A 24,129-nucleotide genomic window follows, 5' to 3' on the forward strand; every position below is an offset into this window, starting at 1 on the left:
GCTTCCGTGTTTTGTGTCTCATCCCTCTGTCCTCTGGCAAGGGATGCCTGAATCCCTCAGGACTCCCAGCCAGTGCAGTGAGATCCTGAGCAGTGTGAGCCTCCCTCCACCTGCCCAGAGCACCATCTCCCAGCTCAGAGGGCTGTGGGGATGAAAAGAGCACCTGCTGTGATTTTGGGATTCCTCTGGAGAGTGCAGCTCTGTACACGTCCTCCGTCCTCGTGTTGCCGACATCTCTGGGTGCTGGAATTCCCTTGGCAGTGTGTGCAGCCCAGTGCCAGATCTGGAGAAGGGTTTTGTGCTGTGCTGGAGCTGGGGAAGCTGCTGTGGGACACTGGTGGGGGCTCACTTGGGGGCAGAGCAGCTTTGGGAGCCTTCCCCACCTGCTCCAGCAGCACAGAGGGCTGAGCTTTGGATATAAGAGACTTTCATTCCAGTCAGGAAAATTGGTGCTGGTGAGCCCTGTGGTATGACAACATGCATCTCAAGCATACTTTTTAAAATTTTATTCAGACTTTAACTCTGCTTTAAAACTGTTTATAAGCTAAATCTGTGAAGGAAATAACTTTTCTCTCCCCTTGCTGTAGGAAGGAGCACTAGCTTTTCTCTTCCCTCCTCTGTTTTTCTCTTCCCTCCTTCTCACTCCCAACACCTCAAGAAAAATCTCTTAGCAAACCAGCTGTAAAGATTTGGGTTTTGGATGCTATGCTGTGCCAGTTGGATGCATCCATCTCCAGTTCTACTTAGATTGGGGAAGATAATACAGCTCAAGTCCTCTCCATGCTTCTGTGTAGGGGCATGTGTGAAACCATCTGCAATCTGTCCTCTTATCCCAAATTCCCATTGCCTGGGGTTTGCCTCTTGCCTGTCCTGGACTGTGTTTGGCTCTGCCTGCTTTCCCAGGGCACATTCTCTGGGGAAGGTCACATTTATGAGCAAAACCACCAGCTTTCTCTGTGGTCACTCCAGTTCAGCAACAGCCTCCCCCTTGGCTTCACTTTGCACAGGAGGGGAGAGAGATGAGTGACTTGTGCTTGTCTCTGCTATCCCAGTATGTTTGTTAACAGCTTCCCCCTCAGCTGGGGCAGCCTAGGACCATCCAGGCTGTGGAGATACCTGTGCATGGCCAAGCCTCTCCATGAGGAATGGGCTCCTCAGCAGGGACATCGAGCTTGGGGCTGCAGTTACGAGATGCAGCAAGTTTCTTCTTCCTACTTCACAGTGAAACTTTGATGTTTTAATGACAGAAGGGGATCAGGCTGGAAGGGACATTAAAGCCCATCCTATCCCACCCTCTGCCATGGGCAGGGGCACTTTGCACTATCCCAGGTTGCTCCAAGCTCTGTCGGCCTGGCCTGGAACACTTCCAGAGCTGTGGCAGCCACAGCTTCTCTGGGCAACACAATAGCAGTGAGGTTTCAATATTAGCCCTGCTGCCTCAGTTCTGTGTGCTCCCACCACAGACAAAGGTTGGAATGAATCCCTTCTGTGGAAGAGCCTGCTGAGCAAGTGGAATTTAGGTGCACAACAACTGCCAGCTGGCTTCCAGTGCTGCTCACAAAAGCAAAATGAATCAGTTGTGCAGAAGTGAGTGGAAGCAACCAAAGCAGAGGGGAGATGGGATGGCACAATATTACCTGATGGGCTGCTTTCCAAAAATGTGTCTGCACAGCTTTGGTGTGAGCTGAGTGTTTATGGAGAACCCCAGAAGCCATCAGTGTTCAGGGAGGGCTTGGGGGAAAAGGAGGGGCTCTCCTCCTTGGGGTGGCCTTCTCTTGATTTGCATTTGATGTGAAGGTGACAGGAGATGACATCATGAGGGCGGGGGGGCCCTGCCACATGCTTTCTAGAGCAGCAGTGGCAATCCTTGGAAGAGTCCAAGGCCAGGTTGGACAGGGCTTGGAGGAGCCTGGGTTAGTGGAAGGTGTCCCTGCCCATGGCAGGTGCATTGGAGTAGAGCTTTGAGGTGCCTCCCAGCTCAAACCAATCCATGATTGTGTGATACTGGCCAAAGCTCCTTGGGAGTGCCTGGCCCTGGGAGCTCCCATCTGTGTCAGCCAACACCGATCCCATCTGATGACGTCGCTCCCTGTGATCCTGCTGAGCTCTTACACCTGGCACCATGGGTGGCAGGATGCCATGGAACTTGCTCTGGTTCCCAGCTTTAAGCCCTGTTTTCTGCCAAATGCTTGTTCCCAGCGAGGCAGAGCCGGGTGCGTTGCCTCCCGCTGCCGTGTAATTCCTCCGCAGGTGCTGGAGCCCAGCCTGGCTGCTGCTATCTGATGGGACCACTCCTGCTGCGCTCTTCACCCTCTCAAGTGAAAACTGCAGCTACAAATGAGACTTCAATTTTCTGTGCCTGAGAAAGCTTTGTCTCAATTAGCTCGGTGCTGAGCATCTTCAAAGGCAGCTGGGGCTGGAATTTGCGGCGGGTGCTGCGGTTCCCTCTGGGAAAGGCAGGCACTGCTCCTCGTTCCTCCACCTGCTCCTGGAGCAGGGAGCATGGCTGGGAACCAGCTCCTGGGGCAACGGTACAGTGCCAGGGTGGCACAGCAGTGCCCCTCTGCAGAACAGGGGATAGGATTTAACCAGCTGTGCTCTTTTCTGCTTCCTCTCCTGCCTACAAGGAGGTGGCTGCTCCAAACACTGCTGCTCACTGTGGAAGCAGATTTCCTTTTCGGGAACCAAATGCTTTGATATAAAGCTCACAGGAGAGTTGCTGGTGTATGAAAGGAGTTGATAGATGCAAAAAAGAAAAACACAAAATGGTGCTAAGATACAGCCAGGCATGACCTCTGCAGCCTAGGCAGGGTCCACAGCAGCTCCTGGGCCATTCCCTTCACCTCTGGGTGTTTTGGAAGACAAGGTTGATTTGTTTTATGTCACAGAAGGTGAGGGTGTCAGAAACTGGGTTGGGATTTGCCGTTAGGACACGGACTCTATTTAATGCTTTTTGGGTTTTGGTTTGTCTGCTCACAGGAGAGACTCAGGACTGAAGGAGGGAGGTACTTGATGAAATAAATTTCCACTTTTTTCTTTGGAATATGGGTAAAAATTGAGCTCCCATTGCCTTCAGTGACAGCTGAAGCAGTCCTGGAAGTCAGGTTGGTATGGGCAGGGACTGTACCTTTGGTGAGGAAGGGAAACAAAAGCCACCATGGACTCTGAGGAGTCTCCAATCCCCTCTGATTTTTTCCCTGAGGTGTTTGTTGTGAGCCAAGAGAACTCTGCAGGGAGGTGGGGGCTCAGGGGCAGAGGCATCAAAGCTGCTGCTCTGAGTGCTGCTCCCTGGTCATAGTGGAAGGTGCTGGTACTGCAGGCAGGAGCAGGGATGTGAGCAGACCCTTGTGCCGCTGCATTTGAGACTTTGACACTTTGTCAGTGCCATAGTGCAGGAGATGGGGCCCTTGCTGCTCCCAGCAGTCCCGTGATGCCGCGCGGAAAGTGTTGCTCACCTGGTGGTGATGGAGAGGAGCGGGGTGGAAGGCTGTGTTCAGTGCTGTGGGTTTGGCACAGTGCTTCAGTCCCTGGGCTTCCCTGGCACAACCACCCGTTTCTCCTAGCCGTGCTGATTTCCATCCCACATCCATCCCTGGAGTCCCTGTGGAGCTGGTTTCCCTTCGGTGTCTGCCTGCATGCAGCATTTTGGCAAGAAGGCAGCTGTAACTGGACCCTGCTTCCTCGAGGCGCTTAATATTCAACGGGCTCTGCTGCCAGGAGCTTTTATGAGCTGTGGGAGGCAGCGAGGGGAAAATGACTTTGAGACCCAATAGAGCCTTCTCCTGGTGTGCCCAGCCAGGTGTGGGTGGTGATGCTACTGGGACACGGGCGGCTGCCTTGTTCCCTGCCCAGCTCTGAGCACACAAACCCCTCTCTCAGTCCTGCCTGGCCTCTCTGATTTGTGCCCCAGCGCTGCTTGGTGTCACAGAGCCGGGGGTGGCTGACCGGGTCGGCCTGGACGGTGCAGGGAGCGAGAGGCACCGGCAGAGCCCTCGGCGTCCCGGTCTCGCTGGTTTCCAGCGGGATGCTCGGGCTTTCCCAGCGCATCCCATTAGGTGGCAATGCAGCCTGCTCCTCTGAGCGGCCCCGCAGGATGACGGCACTGAGAAAGGGGCTGCAGCCTCTGTGGGGTGGGCCGGGGTGGCCAAGGCTCTTCAGTCTGTTGAAAGGGCTCTCAGATCTGTGCTTATAACTGTATTTTGGCTGCTGGGATTCTTGTCCATCTGGCTTTGAGGTGCCCTCTATCGTGTACTGGTGGCTGTGGCCATGCTTGGGCCAGCTCTGTCCCTTGTCTGGGCTACACAGGTTCTGTTCTGTTTGCAAGTGCTTTGTCCACCCTGGTGTTCCCTGTTGCTTTATTCCGTGTCATTTCCAAGCAGGAGGAAGCACCCAAGTAGCATCAGGGCAAGGGGGACACTTGGCATCTTCTCTGGGGTGACCAGCGAGCAGGACAACTCCTGCTCATCTGGCTGCCTGATGGAGCCAGACTGAGCTCCAGGCAGGACAAGGCTGCTGCTCCCTGTGCTCCCAGCAGCCTTTCGCAGGCCTGCAGAGGATGCAGACACCTGCACTGCCCTTGGCCATGGTGCTCCAGCTCTTGCTCAGGAGCTGTGTGAGTCAGGAGCTCACCTGGGCAGTGCTGGGCTGCAGCCAGGGGCTTCCCAGGCTGGGCACAGGGCCAGGCAGCAGCAGGGCTCAGGGCTCTGGGGGGCCCTGGGCATGGCTGGGGGAACAGGCCTGCCTCTCAAACAAGGCATGAGTGCCCTGGCTGGGTTAGGGATGCACTGAACAGCCCCGCGCCTGCTGGGAGCCCCCAGGTGCAGCCCCGTGCTCCAGCCCCTTTCTTCTGAGCTGGTGGTGCATCCCCAGCCTGCCTCTCCCAGGTTTCACTGGGACAGGATGGTGCATCCCCAGCCTGCCTCTCCCGGGTTCAACTGGCACCTTACCTGGAGATGAGAGCGCTCGGCTCCGGATCTCGGAATGGAGCAGCGTTCCACAAGAGCCCAGCCAAGGGGAATGAAGCAATATTAAAGTGCAATATTTCATTGCTCTGTAATTAACTTCAGCTGCTTTCAAGCTGCAACAAATTACCCTCAAAGCTCGTTTTTGTACTGAGGAGAACTTTGAACTGCGTTCGCAGCCCTTGTGCCTGGGAGGGAGGGGAGGCCGCTCCTGCTGTCTGTGGCTGCAGCTCCGTGTGTGGTTTGGGACCAGCCCTGGGCCGGCTGTGCCGGGCTGCCGTGTCAGCACAGGCAGCAGTGCTGGGGCTGGCATCAACCCCGCCAGGGACTGGCATCAACCCTGCCAGGGGCAGCCCTGGGTGTGGGAAACTACTGCGGCATCCCGGGAAAGCCTCTGGCTCCACCTGGAGAGTCTTTGCTGGGATGGAACCTGCTGCACCCAAAGCTTTAGATGCATGCTGCCATCCCAAGGTTTTCCCAAAGTACTGTGGGCAGATTAATCCAGGGTGTGAAACTTCAGCCAGCTTGTTGGAGAGAAAATTCTACTTAGCCTCCTTCAGCAAAGACCTGATGATCTGATGGTTTTTGGGGAGCCACTGCTGCCCCTGAGTGGCTCAAAACACAGCTCTGCTCTGCTCCCTAAATTCCTTGGAGAATACGCTTGTTTGTGTTTACTTTCCATCTCCCACCTCTAGCAGGATCCATGGAGATGGGCCTGTGCAGCCCAGGCCTGGGAAGGTGGCACAGGCTCCCACCACACGTGGCCTGGCTGGCCTGGCCATGGCCTGGCAGATTGCCAGGCAGTGGCTCTGCCTGGCCTGATGGTGCCAAGCCCTTCCCATCCTGCTCTAGAAGAGCAGAAGGACTCCAACAGCTTCTCTGGGATGCCTCAACCAGGGGCAGCTTAATTGCCTTTGGTGAATTTATGAGCTCATGAAGCCAGAGGAAGATGGGAAGCATTCCATGGGAGCCGGGGAGCTGTGGCACCGCTGCCACGCCTGCCACCATCAGAGGTCTCAGAATGCTCCATGCCCTGGGAAGGCTATCCTCTTGGATGCCCTCAGGAGACAGGGAGGGAACTGTTGCTGCTCTGGACCTCTCTGCCCACCGGTGTGCCCGCAGAGGGGGTGGTCACAGGAGTGTGAAGAGCCGCTGTTTCAATAAGTGATGATGGTGATAGGGGATGTGAGCCATTGCTCTGGATGTGTTAAAGCATGAGGAGCAGACAAACCTTCAGCCCAAATCTCCAGGGAGAAAGCCACCGGCCCAGACTCCATTGTGGTGCCCTGGGATGGCTCAGTCCCAGCCTGGGTCCCCAGCAGCCCTGTCACACCTGCACTGGGGTTCCAACCCCTGGATATGGCATGGAGGAGTCACAAGGAGCTTGATCCATGGACAAGCCTTGAAAAAAGAGGGGACGCTTTCACCTCTGTTCCCAGTGATGCCCATGGAGCAGTGCTGGAGCTCAGCCTCGTGCCCTGCTGGGGCTGCAGGAGGAGATGTGAAGCAGTGACACATGGCTGAGCTGTAATTACCCTTAATTACCCAAACCCATCCTCCTAGGTGCTAATCTGGGGCAGGCGCATCCCACTGGGACATGGGAGCAGGGAGACCTGGCAGGGCCGTGATGGAGCTGTCCTTCCTGGGAAAGCCATTTGGTCTGGATTCCCTGGGATGGCTGCAGCACCAGCCTTATCACCTTCAGCTGGGCCAAGTAGAGTAGGCTGATGATTAGATTTATCATAAAGTGATCTAATGAGCAGCAATAGAGCCAAGTGCTTTCCATTCAGTGACCACATCCAAATCTTAATAAGAGCTGACAGCCTGACCCTGGGACCGTGCTCTGGCCAAAGGAAATCAGCCTGATAGTTCCCTGGAGAGAGCAGCCATGGCTTTAAAGTGTCTTCTGAAAGCATTTATCTGACCAGCTTAAAAAAACCAAAACACCTGAGCCGCAGGGTTGGGTTATGTGACCTTCTCACTCTCTTCCCCATCTCTGCAGCTTGGAAAGCCTCAGCCTGGGAATGTGCTGGGATGGCTCAATCCATCAAGGAAAGATCCAACAGCATCCCAAATCCTTCCCAGGCTGTGCTCTTGCATCTGCATCACCAGTACCCAAGGGGAGAATTAACATGCTCTGGGTGCTGATAGGGAAATTAAAGGTGTTTGGAGGCTTTTGTTGGCATATTTTTTGCTGGCATATTCTGGAAGTAACATTCTACTGTAGCAGCTATTCCTCTTCTCTAAACCTTTCCCTCCCTCTGCAGCTGAGAAGGGAAGCAGCCTGCTTTATTCCAAGTTCCCAGGGCAAATCTCTGTGCACAGAGATTTGTGGAATCTCCATCGCTGGAAGCGTCCAGGACAGGTTGGACAGGGCTTGGAGCATGCCAGGACAGTGCCTATTGCCGAGGGTGGGATGAGGTGAGTTTTAAGGTCCCTTCCAACCCAACCCATATTCCATGATTCCATGGTCTGAGCAGTGGATGTAGCTCCTTGCATGGGAGGTGCACAGCTGAAGAGGAGGGTCAAACCAGGTGTAAGGAAAATCTCCCAGGGGTGGCTGGAAGGAGTGAATCCTTGTGGTCAGAGGGCTGTTTGCCACTGTGGCTAGCAAAGGGGTTTTACTGGCTCAGCAACTGCTGCCAGGAACCTCAGGGGAAGCTGCAGGATGTCCTGCAACCTTCATCCAGGCTTCTCCCAAGGACCTGTTCCCAGCAAAGGTGTTCTGTCCTTAGGAAGTCTTATTCAGCATGTCCTTCAACAGCCTGAGTGATTTCTGCTGCTTACAGCCAGGGAGTTTTCCTCATCTTTAACATAATTTATTTTTTGGTTTGAACAATAGCAATACCCAGGGCTGGCTCAGCAGTTGTTTGATCCCACAAGTCTCTGCCCTTGGCCACGTCATATGACACGGAGTTCCTTGAGGCAAATTGTGTGAAAAGATGCTCTTTTTTTGTCCATCACTTCTGGATTTACTGTCCCTTCATTGCCTCTGAATGGCCCGTTGTTTGCAGAGCCTGAATACGAGCTCTGTCTCAGAACAAGCAGGGCATCAGAGGACCCCAAGGAGGCTTTTCCCTCAATGTGTTGATTTTCAGAAGAGCCCTCCAAGGCAGGGCCATTGCTCTTGCTTTGTGTGACACCCTTCCTCCAGGAGATGGCCCAAGAGGAAGGTGGTGATGGTGGCAGTCAGCAGACCCTGGGAGCAGGGAGGGAAGCCAGCCAGCTGCAGTGGGCAGAGCTCTGAACCCCTCTTTGTGCTGCTGGAGCAGTGACCCCATCCATCCTCTGCCCTTGCCTCAGTGCAAGTGCTGTGAAAGTGCCTGGGAAGCCCTGGCAGAGCAGGGCCTGGGGGTGGTGGGGCTGGAATTGTGCTCATTCTGTGCTCATTCCCTCCTCAGCCCTTCCCGGGGCTGCTCTCTGCCCTTTGTTTTTCTTCATGCTGGATCTGTTCCCCATCCCTGGAGTTGTCTGAAGGAGCAGAAGGTGCTTCCAGATTTGGAGGTGTTTCTCACCTTGGTGAAAACAAACAGGGCTGATTTGTTCCATAACTACTTGTCCACAGGAGCTGCAAAGCTTCACGTGTGCAGGGTGGGAGCTGGGAATTGCACTTTGTTTGACGTTTGATCGAGTGCTCTCCTGCTCCAGCTTCAAAGTTCTCTTTGCTTTTCCACTCCCTTTTAAGTCCTATCTCTTGAAATTCCAGTCCTGCACGAAGGCACAAACCCAGGACAGCTGAAGGCTTCCAAATGCAATTATTTTCCAAAGCATTTCAATAAATTAGCAGCTCGTTCCTTTGCCAGACAGCACTTCCCTTCCCATTGACCCGCGTCTGTGCAGCTGCCATGTGCCTTGGACCTTTCTCCTGGGATGTCAGCTCAGGAGGATGCAGCCAGGCCCTCTCAGCTGTGATTCAGACCTGGGCTGGGACTCTGGGGAGGTTGGCACCAGCATCTGCAGATATATATTTTTTTTAATAGCCTTTTATTTATGAAGCTACTTTGGAGTCTGATTCCCTTGCTTTGTTCGATATTTATTGGTGCTTCACCCATCTTGAACTGGGAGCCGTAAGCACTTTGATAAATGGATTTGCCTTTCCTGGAACCGTGTCCCAACATCAGCTCATCAGCATCCTCAGCCAAAGTGCCACTCCTGTAAATCAAGGATAGTGAGGAGAAAAACCCTGAGCAGGGCAGGATGGCAATCCAAGCCCCAGCTCCTCTGTTCCAAGGGGTTCAGTGCTAGGATAAGGGATCACTCCAAGTGACTGAGCTCCCTGTTTAGTTCAGGGAGGAATTCCTTCCCAATATCACGTCTATCCCTGCCCTCTGGCAGTGGGAGGCCATTCCCCCTTGTCCTGTCACTCCAGGCCCCTGTTCAAAGTCCCTCTCCAGCTCTCCTGGAGCTCCCTGAGATCTCTCTTTCCTGTCCTATCACACCACAAGCTAAAAGGAGTCAGGTGCACAAGGGACAATGTCAGTGTAGGAAAGAGCCTGGAAATACCAGCTAAAGGTGAGCTGCTGTCATTGCATGATGAACCCTCCGGGCTGGGATCAAGCTAGGAATGTCCCTGAAAATGCTTCTCAGGGGTAGGGAGAGGTGGCATTTTAGCAAAGGCAGATTTGGGATCTATATTGAATGTCTTGATGTTGCTATGGAGAAGCTGGATGGAGGCCACCAGGAGAAAAGGAGGCTCAGGGGGGACCTTCTGGCTCTCCACAACTCCTGACAGGAGGGGGCAGCTGGAGGGGGGTCAGACTCCCTCCCTGCTCAAGGGAACAGGGACAGGAGGAGAGACAACAGCCTCAAGCTGTGCCAGGGGAGGTTTAGATTGGAGATGAGGGAAAAATTCCTTCACCAAAAGGGTGGTCAGGCACTGGGTCAGGCTGGCCAGAGCTGTGGTGGAGTCTCCATCCCCAGAAATGTTTGAAAGGTGTGTAGATGTGGCACTTGGGGACATGGTTTGGAGGTGGCCTTGCTGGTGCTGGAGTTGGGCTCAAGGATCTTGGAGGTCTCCTGCAGCCCTGTGATCTGTGATTCCATGGAACAGCACATGGCTGGAGAGGGAGCATGGCCCCAGGGGGATGTTCCAGGGGAGGTTCCCGCTTGTCCAGGTGGCTGGTGCTGGACACTGGGATGGGCTGGATGCCCAGGGCAAGGCCATGTGTGTGTGGGGACCAGCACTGACCAGGATCTGCATCCACAGCTGTCCCCTTTGCACGGGGAGCTTTTCTTTTAAAATAATGACCAGGAAAAAAATCCCTGTCACTTAATAAAAACGTTTCAGGCCTTCTGGGTTTTTCCCTGTGACTAAGTCTAATGAGAAGAGACAGCAGAGGATTTATCAGCATCTGCTCCCCGATTTCCCTCTGTGCTGACAGGAGATCCAAGGCTGTTACTCCTGAGCAAGGACTTCATGCAATGTGACCACAGCCCTCACGGCAGAGCTGCATCCTGACCCTTCCTGAGGTGTGGAGAGTGGGGGGGGTGGGGGGGGGAATAAAGCAGCAGGATAAATCGGGAAAAGATGTGAACCTTGGCAGCATTGCCATGGTAACGGGGGACCTGCCAGTGCCTGCTGCAGCCTGGCACAGGCAGCATGGCACTGTGGGCACCGTGGCACACTGTGATCCAGGATGGAGAGGGCTGGTGCCGTGGAGAGGCTGTGCTTTCCCTTCTGGAAGTCAGCAGAGGCCTTGGGAAGATGCTCTGGAAGCTGGTGGCAGGGTGAGAGAGAGGCAGCAGTGGGACACGAGAGTCTCTTGAGCAGGATCCAGCCTCCTGTGCCTTCCCTCTGCCCTCCATGCCCGCAGTGGCAGGGCTGTCCCAGCTCAGGGACAGCCCTGCCCTGGGTGGGGCACACAGGCCATGGGCAGGTTAGTCTACTACTGGCAGCAGGGATTCCCCTCCGGGAAAAAAACACCGAGGAGGTTCGGGTGTGTGAATTTCCCTAAAGAGTGAAACCCACACCTTTGTATGTTGCTGATCCCAACCAAACACATTCAATGTCCTGCAGCCTCCTCTGGACTAGTGCCCAGAGCCTTCTCCTTGCTCACAGCAGCTCCTGAGCATCCCAACCCCTTTTTCCCAGCTGCCTGCCTGCCAGGCTTTCCTCTGAAGGCAGGGCCAGGTACAGAAAACCCTGTCCCAGAGGAGCCCCAATTCCTGCCCTGCTGGTGGCTGTGCAGGGTTTGGCTCCCAGGACTTGCTCCAGCCCCCTTCCTGTGGCCGAGCTGTGAGTCCAGCAGAGAGAGGGACAGCTCTGGCTCCCCTGGGACAGCACCAGCGGGATGGGGACGTCTGGGAGGGATATCTCTGGCAATGGGGGCAGCGTGGGCAGCAGTGTTGGATGGGAGCGAGCTTGCTGCACTCTGAGCGGGGCTGGGAGCAGTGGCTGATTAACGAGGCTGTGCTGTAATTACTGCCAGCGTGTTTGCCCCCAGCCCTGCTGTGCTGCAGGGGGAGAACGTGTCCTTGCAGCCGCTGCCATCCCTCCCCGCGCAGCCATGTGAGAGGCGACGCAGGCAAGAGGAGCTAAAAATAAACCTGGGTAAAAATAGTCCCACGTGTGCTCGCTTTTGAGGGGAAATGAGGGGAATTTTCATCTGAAGGAAAAGGGGGGAAAAAAAAAGGAAACTGAAATTTATTTTCCCGGCTCACCCTCTGGACAACAGCATCTGTGTCCAGGTGGGAGAGAAGTGGATCAGGGATGTGTCGGGGTCAGGACTCCATCTCAGCCTGTGCTAATCCACAAAATGTGTCAGTGCACCTCTCCTCTCTGCCTTGCTGCCTTCCTCTCCTGCAATTTCTCTTAGCAGAGGGAATTTCTCTCCTTTCTGCCCAGCTCAGCTCGCGGTACTTCTGCAATGCCTCAGGGCTGACTTCTGACCAGGGAACAGAAGGATTCGTCCTTATTGCACCAGTGGGGGAAAAGTGTTAATGGGATTATGATGGAAACCCAACTCCCATGAAATTTGTTTGTGCCATGGGATGTGTGGGGCTTTTCCCGGACTGCTGGGGCTGAGAGTGGACATCCTTTGAGAGCTTAGTCCAGGGAAAGCTGCTCCCATCCATGGCAGGAGGCAGAGACAGGCGGATCCAGACCCTGCCTGAAAAGGGAGGGCTCCTGGATCTCCTTTGTCATGGAAACAAAGAACCAGTGAATGGTTTGGATTGGGAAGGATCTTAAAGCTCATCTCATTCCACTCTTGCCATGGGCAGGGACATCTTCCACTGTCCCAAGGTGCTCCAAGCCCCAGTGTCCAACCTGGCCTTGGACAATTTCAGGGATCCAGGGACAGCCACAGCTGTTCTGGGCACTCTGTGCCAGGGCCTGCCCACCCTCACAGGGAGGAATTTCTTCCCAAAATCCATCGTGGCTCCTAATTGCTGGGAAAGCATCTGAGCTCAGTAAAAGCAATTGTTTAAGCTGAAGCAGAAGAAAATAAATGGTCATTACAACACATTCCACGCTGGCACGTGCTGGGGATGTTCTTAATTAGTGGCGTGGTGGCAAGGAAAAGGAAAGGGGAATGTTAAATCAAGACCGTGGAGAGATGCAGGGGAGGAGCCCCGCCAGGGAAGATGCCCAGAAAGCCTCTTCAACCCCACATCCTCCGAGCTGGTCCCGGGGCAGGACGGTGGAGCAAAGCCGGCTTAGCCCCCGCGCTGGTGCGAGCTGCGGCAGGACGGGATGCTTGGTGCCAGCCTGGGAATGCGGGGTGAGGAGAGAGGGAGTGGGCCGCGCCATGGAAGGGAAGCGCTGATGGATCTGCCGGCTCCCCTGCCGAATGAGAGGTGTGTTTGAGTTTCTGGCCAAACCTCGGTCTGCCGGGGCAAACCCGAGTTTCCAGGCTGGGAAGGTGCTCCCCAGCTGTGCTTTATCTCCCGTGCGCAAATGAAGGAAGAGAAACGGGGAAGAGACCCTTTGACACCTCATTCCTCACCTTCTGTGAGGATAACCTTCCTTTTCAAGGCCAAACGCGGGTTTCTTTTCAGTGTCGTCTTTGCTTTGTTTGCTTGGAGAGAGCACTGGCACACACTCCAGGAAATCAGCTCTTAACTAAAAGCATTTATGTAATTGGGGAGGGAGGGAGGGAGGGAGGGAGGGAGGGAAGGAGGAGGAGGTGAGTGCGCGCTGACTTTGGGGAAGTTCAGTCTACAAAAACAAACCTCGCTAACTACGCTTGGTTCTGATTCAGGAAGATAAATCTGTCAGTGAGGGGCTAAATTTACCAAGAGCGTAACCCCCTGCCCCTCGCCCCACCAGCGATGGTCAGGCTGCGTTTATTTCTGTTGGGCGCACTCCAGAAAGCGCTGGGAGGTGAAAAACAATCCCCAGAAATGTGAAAAATGTGGAATGAAGTGGGGGCGGCAGGAGGAAAAGTGGGGGGAGCCGGAGAGAGCGACCAATGGCAGCACGCTGGGTGCGATCTCAGCTCTGCTGCTGAAATAAGAAATCTCGAGATACTCAAAGCTGATGGGGAGCGGCTGGGAAGGAGCTCAGCCTGGAAAAAAGGAGGCTCAGGGGGGACCCTGTGGCTCTGCACAACTCCTGACAGGAGGGGACAGCCGGGGGGGTTGGGCTGTGCTCCAGGAAGCAAGGACAGGAGGATAGGGAATGACCTCAAGTGGCATCAGGGAAGGTTCAGGTGCCTTCCAATGCAAAGCATCCTATGATCCATTATCCTGCTGAGGATGACACCTTTGGGATGTCATTGCTGACATAAGCTGTAGCCGTCCCTCTCTGGCCTGCAGGATGCAAATGTGCTTCAGGTTTGGTTATCAACCCAAATCCCTCATTGTACTGATTAATCAAGGAGTCACTGTCACCCACTGCCCATGAACCAGGACTCCCTTAGTTCTGGTTTTAGCCCTCTAAACCCATGTTTTTGTGAAAGAAGTGCCAGGAGAGGGGGAAAACCCCGCTTGCATGGTTGTTGACAGAGATCTCTCATTTCCCAGTTTTTGCTCTTGGAACTGTTTGAACTGCCTGACCCCTCCTGAGTTTTGGGGGGTATCCAAGCTGAGGAAGCCATCCTGAAGCTATAAGGAAGGTATGGCTTCAGGAGAACCTGTCACACCTTGCTGAACTGCTGCAGGACATGGTCTGATGACAGCCAAGTGGCACTGTGGTATCTAACCCCCACTATTGTGGAGATTCAGCAGGAGAAGCCCCAAGGAGATGTCAAACAAACAAACAAACAAACAAACCAACAAACTCCAGCTGCTCTGTCGTTGTGAATGGATTGGCTGGAGCCAGGTGGATTCCTGCCAGGTGAGGCTCAGGTTCTGCTGCTGGAGCATCCCTGTGCTGCCCTGCTCAGCAGCCTTGGCTCTCTCAGCTGGTCTGTGCAGCAAGGACATGTTTTTATATCAGGCTTTCCAGCTGCCAAAACAAACCCAGTCTCAGATGCAGCCCCAAAAGGCATTAACAATATTGGCATGTGCTCTGGCGGCTGCATTTCCTCCCAAAGCCCGAGCTGGACCTTGATAAGCCTGATTGCTTTGTCATTTAACTCTGCTTCCTCCTTAATGAGCCTTCCACTGAAACGCCGGGGTGGCTTCCCAGCTGAGGGAGAGCAGGGCAGCTGTGCTAGTGGGCATCCTTGGAGAACTTTGTGCAGGGAAAGCTGCTCCCACCCGTGACAGGAGGCAGGGACAGGCAGATCCAGACCCTGAAAAGGGAGGGCTCCTGGATCTCCTTTGTCATAGAAACAAAGAGCCTCTGAATGGTTTGAGTTGGGAGTGGCTTCAAAGTCCATCTCATTCCACCCTTGCCATGGGCAGGGACACCTTTCACTATCCCAAGCCCCAGTGTCCAACCTGGCCTTGGACAATTTCAGGATCCAGGGGCAGCCGCAGCTGCTCTGGGCAGTGCCAGTAACTTCCCAAAATCCAATTTAAGTTACTTCCTTTTAATCTGAAGCCATTATGCAGTGTTCAAAGATATGATATATGTACTCCCTTATTTCTCTTCTTCCCTGGCAAAACCCACTGCATTAACATGTGAAAATGATTTATAATCCAGCCTTTGCACTGGTGTCTCCAGGCAAGGCCACGGGGTGTGAAGGTGGTGCTGCTACCACTCCCTGGGTGGATGGCTCTTCATTTCCCAGACTGGCAGGACGGTGGGTGTGGTAAAGCAGGGTCTCCTCACTCACACACCAGTGCCTGCACCCCTGTGGGCTGCCAGGGCTCCTCGGGGTCAGTCTGTGGTGTCCAGGTCTCCAGGAGCAGCTCCAAGCTCTGCAGTGCGGAGGGCTGCACAAGGCCACTGTGACCCAAGCTGGCCGGGAGGGGATCCCACAGGGAGCAGCCTCTCTTCGGGGACAGCCAGTGCCCTGAGGTGCCCTACATGGCAGGGACGGCTGTGCTGCCATCCCTTGTGCCAGGGTAGCGAGGAAACTGCTGACTGACCACCTTCTGCAGCCTGTGGGGTGGTTTGTGCTGGCACTGTGCTCCACCCAGGGCATCCCTTGTGTCCCTTGTGTCCCCTTGTGTCCCCTTGTCAGGTGCGCTCTGCCCGTCTGCCCCAGCCATGTCCCGCGCGGCCTCCATGGCGCTGGGCCCGCGGAGCCGCGTCGTGTGAGGCTGCTAGAGCACAGCTGTGCTCCAGCTCTGCCACCTCCCCGGCTGCTGCTGGCCCCTGTCCTGACAAACGAGCTGCTGCCAGCCCGGGGAGCGGCCTGGGGGAGAAGGGAGTGCCCGGGCAGCTGGCAGCAGCCGCGGCCGGGCCCCTCAGCGAGGGGAGAAGGCCCCGCCGGCAGGGCCCCGCTCCTGCAGAGCTCGGCTCCTGCAGCACCTCCTGGGATCCTTTTCCAGCTCCCTGCAGGGCTCGGCCTGGGCTGCTCTGCTGTGCAGGGAGCTTCACCCCCTGCGAGGGACAGCGTCGTGTCCCCAGGGCTCAGGGATTGTCCCGAGTATCTGCTGAGAGAGATGGGCAGGTGATTTTCCACGTCTGCCCTGCTGGCGTGTGGATAGGATTAGGGAAGATGGGAGACTGGAAGGGAAACAGTGCATTTCGGCAGGGATAAATGAGTGTACTGAAAGGGAGGGGAGGGGAGGGAAGAGAAGCTCAGCCCTTCTCGCAGCTCCCTTGCAGATGGAATAAGATGTCCAGTGCCCCCCAGTACCAAATGGTCTCAATTTGCTCCTGCGTCAGAGGGAGCTGGTTCTGCCTTGGCCGGGGCCTTGGCGGGGCCGTGAGGATGCGTTTCATAACTGCAGCTCTTGTCAGGAACAACAACAACAACAGCTTCAAAAACCTGTTGAAACCGTGCTATGCCCTGAACAGAAAACACATGGCAAGAGGGAGAACTCCCTCCACAGAAAAGCCAACGTAATTAGCCCTGACAGGATCTGCAGGCCAGCAGCAGCAGCTGAGAGGCGGGAGGGGAGGGACAAACATCATTTTATAGGCAAATGTAAATGGGTCATTAGCTGTCTTCGAACAAAATGTTCCTTCCTGGGGAAGGCCAGGGACAGGCCTGGCTGGAGGAAATGTTGCAGAAGGCCTGGCGAGGCTTCCTGTGAAAGCAGCTTTGCTGGGATGCTGGATGAAAAGGTTCTTGCTCTTGCTGGGAGCAGAGCTCCTGGGATTTTTGCCTTCCAGCAGGGTTAGGGTGGCAGGACACAGGTACCTGTGGTACCTAAAGTCAGCTCTGAGCCTCTCAAGGTCACCTTCTCCATCAGCAGAAGCATCACCCTGCTCCAGGGTCTCCGGAACAGTTCCAAGCAGAAGGTTGTCCAGCTCAGGGAAAGTCCTGTGCCACGTGCTGCACAGCCATCGGGGAAGACACAGAGTCCTCTCCAGATGTCAGAGCTCAGCTGCAGGAGTGAGGGCAGTGGGAAGAAGAGGAGCATTGCCTGCAGACCTTGTCCAGAATCCAATCCCACCCAAATGAGAGAATCACAGAATGGTTTGGGTTGGAAGGGACCTCAAAGCTCATCCTGTGCCAATCCCTGCCATGGGCAGGGACACCTCCCACTGTCCCAGGCTCCTCCAAGCCCCACTGTCCAACCTGGCCTTGGACACTTGCAGGGATACAGGAGCAACCACAGCTGCTCTGGGCAACCTCTGCAGGGAAGAATTTCTGCCTGAGAGAGCTGAACTCCTTGCAGTGCCAAGGGTTTCTCCTGAAGCTCCCTGCAGATGTTGCATTTGCTACTTCAAATGTTTTTGATTCAACCCAAGCAGCAAAACTCAAAAGATTTTCCTCTTTGGGCTCCATCAGAGGTCTCAGATGATTTACAGTCTGGTCCTGGCAACTGATTTCTATTATTCACACCTTGGCTTCAGCCAGTTCAGGTCTTGGGTGACCCCTTTAGAATGATCACAAATTGCAATGAGCTTTTGTGCATGGGATGTGCTTAGCAGCAAAGGATGGGATGCACTTGAGGGGCTGGAGCACAGCTGGCAGGGAGGGGGGTTTTGTGAGACAACAAGTCCTCCTGTTTGATTGGAGTGTTTGCTCCTGGTTTCCCTGTGGAAGGTCTGAAAGCTCCAGTTGACTTCTTCCCCCAGAAGGGTGCAACAGCTGGATCCAGGTCAGTACCTCCTGTGGACCCTCTCTTAATAAATTCTTAATTGACTCATAATACCCTGTATGTTACACAGCAGTATTGTCACCAGGCTGTTTGCAAACCACGGGCTCTGAGAGCCTGTGGAGAGGGAGGGGGCAGAGCTCAACTTTGTCATTGTGCAGGAATGCTGAGGGATCATTTTATCTCCACTCTAAATTCCAAATGCTTCCACTTGCCCGTGACAAACAGCAGAGTGGCAGATGCCAAGCCTGTGCCTCTCTGTTTCACAGTCCAGACTGGACCAGCACAAGACCCAAATCCAGAACAGCTGGGATGAAAAGTTTCCTGGACAGCTTTGTTAGCATCCCAGCACTCAGTGGAGAACCAGGATGTTCCTTACATCTGAAACTTTCTGGAAAGTCTCCTGTCCTGGAAGTGTCCAAGGCCAGGCTGGATGGGGTTTGGAACAACCTGGAATAGTGGGAGGTGTCCCACCCCATGGCAGGGGGCTGGAATGTTAAGGTCCCTTCCCCAGCCTTTCTGGGAACATCACGTTGGAGAAGAGGTGACTCACAGCAATGTGCCTTCAGGGAAATCTTGGAGTGGGGGCATTGCTTGCTGGATGGAGAGATCCTGCTGCTGAGCTTGGAGTTGTTAATGCAGGGCTGGGAGTTTATCAGGGGTCTCTGGGAATCAGGGACTGGGATCCAGGGGCAGTGGAGAGGTATTTGGTGCATAACTCAGGTAAGTTCTGCTGTGAATGCCGTGAAACGTCCCCTTTGTGTGTCCTCTGCAGAAAGGAGATCAGTGTGGGCACAGAAGCCTGCGGGGGTGTACAAGTGTGTCTCTGGCAGCCTTTGAAATCTTCCTTCACCTGCTTTTCTGAGTCCTTGATGCCTGAAGATCTGATTTTGAACAGAGTGGTTTTGTCCTCCCTCAGCTCTTTCCTCAACTCTGTTTTTTGCCCAGGGCGAGGCTCTCTTGGACAGTGGTCTGGGCTGCTCAAGGTGTCCCTTGGTGAAGGCTTCATTTGAAGGCAGTGCTTCAGAGACATCTCTGAGCTTTTAAACTCTGAGAAAAGTTTCATGGCATTATTTCCCATGGGTCAGCTCTGTGTTTGGGGAATCAGAAGGAGTGGCTGCACACACTTGCAGCTGTGGGTGTCAAGATAAGCTTATTTTCCCAAAGCCTAGAAAAAGGGATCCTCAGAGCCACCCCCCCATGCACTATGCACCCTCCAAGTCTTCCCCTCATTTTCAGGAGGGACAAGATCTGTGAGCTGGTTGCAAAGAGCAACACTCAGCTTCTTCTCCCCTGCTTGACACATCCAGGGACTGAGCTGCCATGTCCAGACATCATGGTGTGACAAACCTCCTGTAGCCTCTTTGTACTGACTGCACCTCATTGTGAGTAAAATTAAATTTAAAAACACAGTGGTGACCTTGGGCTCCAAGCAGGATCCTGCCCCTCCTGATCTGAGGATTAGCCTGCTGATATTTTGCTCTTGGAGGGGAGTTTTCCAGGATGCCATCCCTCTGAGCCTGCCCACATAAATCTGTGTGTTTTGCTCTTTGGGCTGCAAACTTCCAGGAATTTGTAGGTGGAAATCTGACTTTTGCTGGTGTTCTCAGAGCCTGGTGCTGGTGCTACTCCAGCTGTGCTCCTCTAGCACGGGAACCTCCAGTTTAATAACAGCTCTGGAGTCCACTGGGGAGCAGCTATTGTTCTCAGGGCTTCTCACATATGTATCACTTCAAGGTTCCCCCCTCCTTCCATTCAAAGTGTTTGGGGATAGAGGAATGAGGGAAGCAAGCTGCCAGTGCCTAATGCATGTTTCTTGGAGCAAAATGTATTGGTTTATTTTGTTTTAAACAGCTTTTTGCAAATGGGGAGCAGCTGTGGTTTTTGTGATGACTTTTTTTGTTTTAATTTTTGGAAACGTGGGGTCATCTCCCTAGTATTCCATAGCATGCTTGCTATAGACAAAAAAAAAATAATCTAATTTTGAAGAATTTCAAAGCAGTTATTTAGACTTAACCAAATTCTTAATTCCCTGATCTATAAAAGCCTATTCAGTAATCAGCCTGATGAAAAGGAATGTGGAGTTTCCTCAGGGCTCCCTCTTGCCTTGCCCTTCTGGGGCTGAAATTAAGGCAGCCCACAAGTCCCACGCAGCAGATCCATGATGGGGTTTGGGAATGCAGTCCCAGTCCCAAACACAGCATTCTCAGGCACAGGGTGGGATTCTGGGCACTGCCCTGTGCAGGGCCAGGGCTTGGACTCCATGATCCTGGTGGGTTCCTTCCACCCAGGATGTTGTGATTCTGTGAGATGGGCTGGGAGACTCCATCCCCAGAGGCATTCTATTGTCCTGTTTGGGCCTTTAGCCAGACCTGAGTGTCCCCAGGCTGCCTGATCCGAGCATCCCTGTGCATCTTCTCCAAGGAACCTGGCCAGGGAGGATTTGGGGAGTGCTGTGATTTGGTTTAAGCACTTTTCTCCCTAAGAGCAGATGGAAGGATTGTTCCTGTTTGGATCTCCTGAGTGTGCTGTACAGCTTTGATATAAGGTCGAGGTGGGAGCAAAATTCCAGGGGAAATATGAGGTCAGTGAGGCTTTGGCTCCAGCCTGGCTCCCAGGGTGGTTTGGGTTGAAAGGGACCTTAAAGCTCATCCATCCCACCCCCTAACATGGGCAGGGACAACTTCCACTGTCCCAGGCTGCTCCAAGCCTGGCCTTGGATACTTCCAGGGACCCAGGGGCAGCCACAGTTCTCTGGACACCCTGTGCCATGGCCTGTCCACCCTCCCAGGGAACAACTCCTTACCAAAATCCATCTTTATTGCTGTCAGAGTGGCTGAGTTCCCTATGTCCGTGTGTACAGGTGCCCCCGAGGATTTCAGCACAGCTCCATGGATACAGACATGCCATAAAGGAGCAGGCCCTGAGTATTTTGGGGAAGGGAGATAATAATAAGCCAGTTTGGCACAGCTCTTTCCTAAGCCTGGCAAGTCAACCCTGACAATGTAAACAGCTCTTTCGGGGTGAAATGTTGCTTTTCAGTTTCACAAATCTGCTGGCCGAGCTCTCTGCCAAGGCATGGTGCGAATGAGGTGCCCTATATTTCCTTGCTTGCCTGTCCTGCCCTTTTGCTGCAAAAAGGAGATAAGTGCTAGCTCTGCAGGGCTGGCCTGCAGCCTGGGCAGCATCGGTAGTGCTGTGCTCTGCTGTCAGAGCTGCCCTGAGCATGGAGGTGTGGGAGCATCTCCAGATCCCTCCTGCAAGGATCCTCTGGGACTTGCGCAAGTTCTGCCGGGGAGGAGGGGGAGCGGGGCAGTTTCCTTCCCGGGATTAATGTCAGCCCTCAGGAATCCTCTGCCCCCTTCAGCTCTGCCTTGCACACCCCAGCTCCCGGCTCTGAAGTTTGGGAATGCCGACTTCTACCTCCTGACCTCCCACATGGCTCCAATTCCAAGAAACTATGCCCTAAATCTGCTGGCAGTGACAGCTTGCTGATTCCTACAGCATGGCTCGTTAAAAGATCTGAATCTACTAATAGGAATTGGCCTGATAAAAGGGCTGCTTTTTTTTCTTTTTTTTTTACCTCCTCACTTAGCGGCTACATGCAGCCTGGGGAATCTAGAAATTAAATTGGCTTTTTGTCAAGCCTCTTCTTTGCAGCAGCAATGGGACCCCTGCAGTGCAGTGCAGTGTTTCCAATTACATTTTGGGGTATGTCGCTAATTTTTGGCACACAGAGAGAAGCAGGCCAGGCAAATGGCAGGTGGCAGGCTGTTTTCATATTTCACCAGGAGCATGGGGGAAGGGAGAGGGGAGAAGGAGCCGAGCTCTCTGCCAAGAAATGTGACCTCGCAGAGTGTGAGCAGAAGAGTTTTGGCACGTGGCAGAGGATGGAGGGCTGGGCAGGCATGGCTGAGCCAGTTTACATCCCCTCCTGCTGGGAACACGCACGAGGGAAGCAGGGCTAAAATAAACACTGCTCCAGCAGCCACAGCCTCCAGGTCTGGATCTGGGCACCTCTGGGTCGCGTGTGGCTGCATCCAGGCCGGGCTGTCACACTCGGGACAGTGGTGTCACTGCGCTCCGCCTCTCTGCCCCCAGCACAAAACAAAACTGGCTTTGCTTCATTCATTTGTTCCTAGCACAGCTAATGCATTCAGCCTGGCACCGGCTCCGCAGGGCCTGGGTGGCTTCTCAGAGCTATTGCACAATCTGCAGCTTGCAGTGAGGGCAGCAACGACCAGAAGCTGCTTCCCAGGATCTGCATCTGTCCCTGGGTGCCTTTGCCCATCAGAACAGAGGTCTGGAGGTGTGAATTTTAGGGGTCAGATCACAGAATGGTTTGGTTGGAGGGGGACCTCAAAGCTCATCTCGTCCCACCCCTGCCATGGCAGGGACACCTTCTGTTATTCCCAGGTGGCTCCAAGCCCCAGTGTCCAACCTGGCCTTGGACACTTCCAGGGATCCAGGGGTGGCCACAGCTTCTCTGTGCACCCTGCAGGGCCACCCCACCCTCACAGGGTAGGATTTCTTCTCAATATCCCATCTAATATTTGCTCTCCTTCAGCTCAAACCCATTTGCCCCCGTGCCCAGAAATGCTGCTGTGTTTGACAAGAGCAGTCAGAGCTGGTCTGTACTCACAGGGACCAGGAGCAGAGCATCCATCTCAACCCGAGGGTATGTCAGCCAGGAGAGCTTTGGGGGAAGGAGCCCTAGGACTCAGCATGGAGGCCTCTAAACACTTAATTTAGACATCAAATCCAAAAATAAAATGGTGAATGCTGTGAAAGAGTGTTGTGAGAGATCTTATTCCAGGTCCATCTGGAGCTGGGTTTGTACTGAAGCTTGAAGGTATGGTTCTTGTTACAATTGCTGAATGTTGTTCTGATTGCTAAATGTTGTTCTGATTACTGAATTTTGTTCCACAGCAATGATTTCACTGGTAAAACCCCAAAGCCCCTCATTTTGAAAAGACCGTAAGGCGAGACTGGAGACGGCAAACAAAATTTCCAGCAGAGGAAAACCACTGGTGAGCTGGGCATGATGTCAGCAAGTACTTTTGTAGTGCCTTTTGTAGGGGACTGGGTGTGCTGGTGGTTTATTTTGAGTTGGCTTTGCTGCTGTGTGCTGAGATCTATTGCCAGAGGTAAATGTGGAATCATTACGCTGGGAAAAGACCTCTAAGATCCTCGAGTCCAGCTATGAACCACTGGGTTGTCATGGTGACAGAGTTAGTTCTGGCTGACAGGAGACTTTAAAACTCTTTTGTTTACCCCTCCCAGTGGTGGAGGCACCCCAAAAAACAAAAACAGCCCTCCAGACATCTCTGCTCCCCCATCCCTCTGCCTGTTCAGACACTGCCATTACATCCCATCCTCCTCCTCCCCCTGCCGCTGTTTTGCCGCAGGGATGAGCCCTGATATTTCTGGCACCAGTGCTAATGTTCTTGAAATGCCTTTGAGCTGATAGCAAGCCAGCCACTCAGGGTCTTGTGAGATCCTCAGTGACCTTGTTTCAGAAGAAAATTGTCAGGGTTTCAACCTGTTAATTTGCTTTCTTGCAACCTGCCTGAAGGGCTTGGGAAGCAGGGCCCTGGTCAGCTGAAATGCTCGCAGTGTGCTTTCAGGAGGAGGTGCTGCCTGAGAACAGGGATGGATATTGGTGCTGGGCTGTGCTGCTGCTAATGGCAGCGTGGTGAGTGCAGCACTACCTTGTGCAGCACTTGCTGCCACATGGCTGAAATCAGGTGACAAGCCATTTGCCTCAGACCTTCTGCATTGTGACGGGTTAAATCTGTGCTTGGTGGCAGCAGAGGTGCTCTGTTGACTCCACCTGAGGGATGCCGGAGGAGAAGATGGGTTTGACATTTTTTTAAGACATCGTCTCAACATCGTGCGGTGTTGCTTTTCCCACTAAAGGTTTTTCCTGAGTGTGTGGCCTGGATTCTCCTTGCTGTCACTGTGTGGAGACACAGAATGTTTAGTGATTAGGTCTGAATTAGCCCCAGGACAAGGTGCCTCTCACCTGGAAACAGCCTGTGCATGATGGAAGGAGGAATGGCTTTGGATTGAAAAGGACCTCAAAGCTCATCCTGTGCCACCCCCTTCCATGGGCATGGACAACTTCCACTCCCCCAGGGTGCTCTAAGCTTCATCCAGCCTGGCCTTGGACACTGCCAGGGATCCAGGGGCAGCCACAGCTGCTCTGGGCAGAGATTTCCTCTCTCTGACAGTGAGCAGGATTAAGTTCTTTAAGACTATCCACCCCAAGATAGCCAGATCCTTATTCCTACTGAAGGTTGCTCTAAACCCTGGAGCAAAGATGAAAGAAGAAGTTCAGTGAGCACTTAGGGAAATGTGAAGAGCATTGTTAGCCCCAGCACAGCTTCAAGTGTGCCTTGGGCTGAGACACATCCTTTGTTCTCCTGCCTCACTCTGACCTGCAGAGAGAGATCTGACACCTTGTTATCTTCTCCAAGCTGTCCCAGCATGGTCTGAGCTCTTGGGGCCGCTGGAATTCACCCAGGGCCCTCGGAATGGGAAGATGCTTTAAATGGGAAGCATTTAAATGTGGCTTTCCAGCATCTTTATGACCAAGCCCTTGTATATTCCTGGAACAAAT

The 24,129-nt window shown here is 53.8% G+C and overlaps 1 long non-coding RNA gene across 12 annotated transcripts in view; it reads left to right on the plus strand.

The window, feature by feature from the left end:
* Positions 1-6,899: 6,899 nt before the first annotated feature.
* Positions 6,900-24,129, plus strand: part of LOC135308460 (uncharacterized) — a 38,941-nt gene continuing 21,711 nt past the window's right edge. For 4 of the 12 annotated variants that reach the window (XR_010368882.1, XR_010368881.1, XR_010368888.1 and 1 more), the window contains exon 1: positions 19,949-22,537. This is a non-coding gene — a long non-coding RNA (uncharacterized LOC135308460). The other 8 variants (XR_010368883.1, XR_010368884.1, XR_010368885.1 and 5 more) reach the window with 8 other exon arrangements.

This window comes from Passer domesticus, chromosome 10, assembly GCF_036417665.1.
Source record: "Passer domesticus isolate bPasDom1 chromosome 10, bPasDom1.hap1, whole genome shotgun sequence".
NCBI classification, from domain to species: Eukaryota; Metazoa; Chordata; class Aves; order Passeriformes; family Passeridae; genus Passer; species Passer domesticus.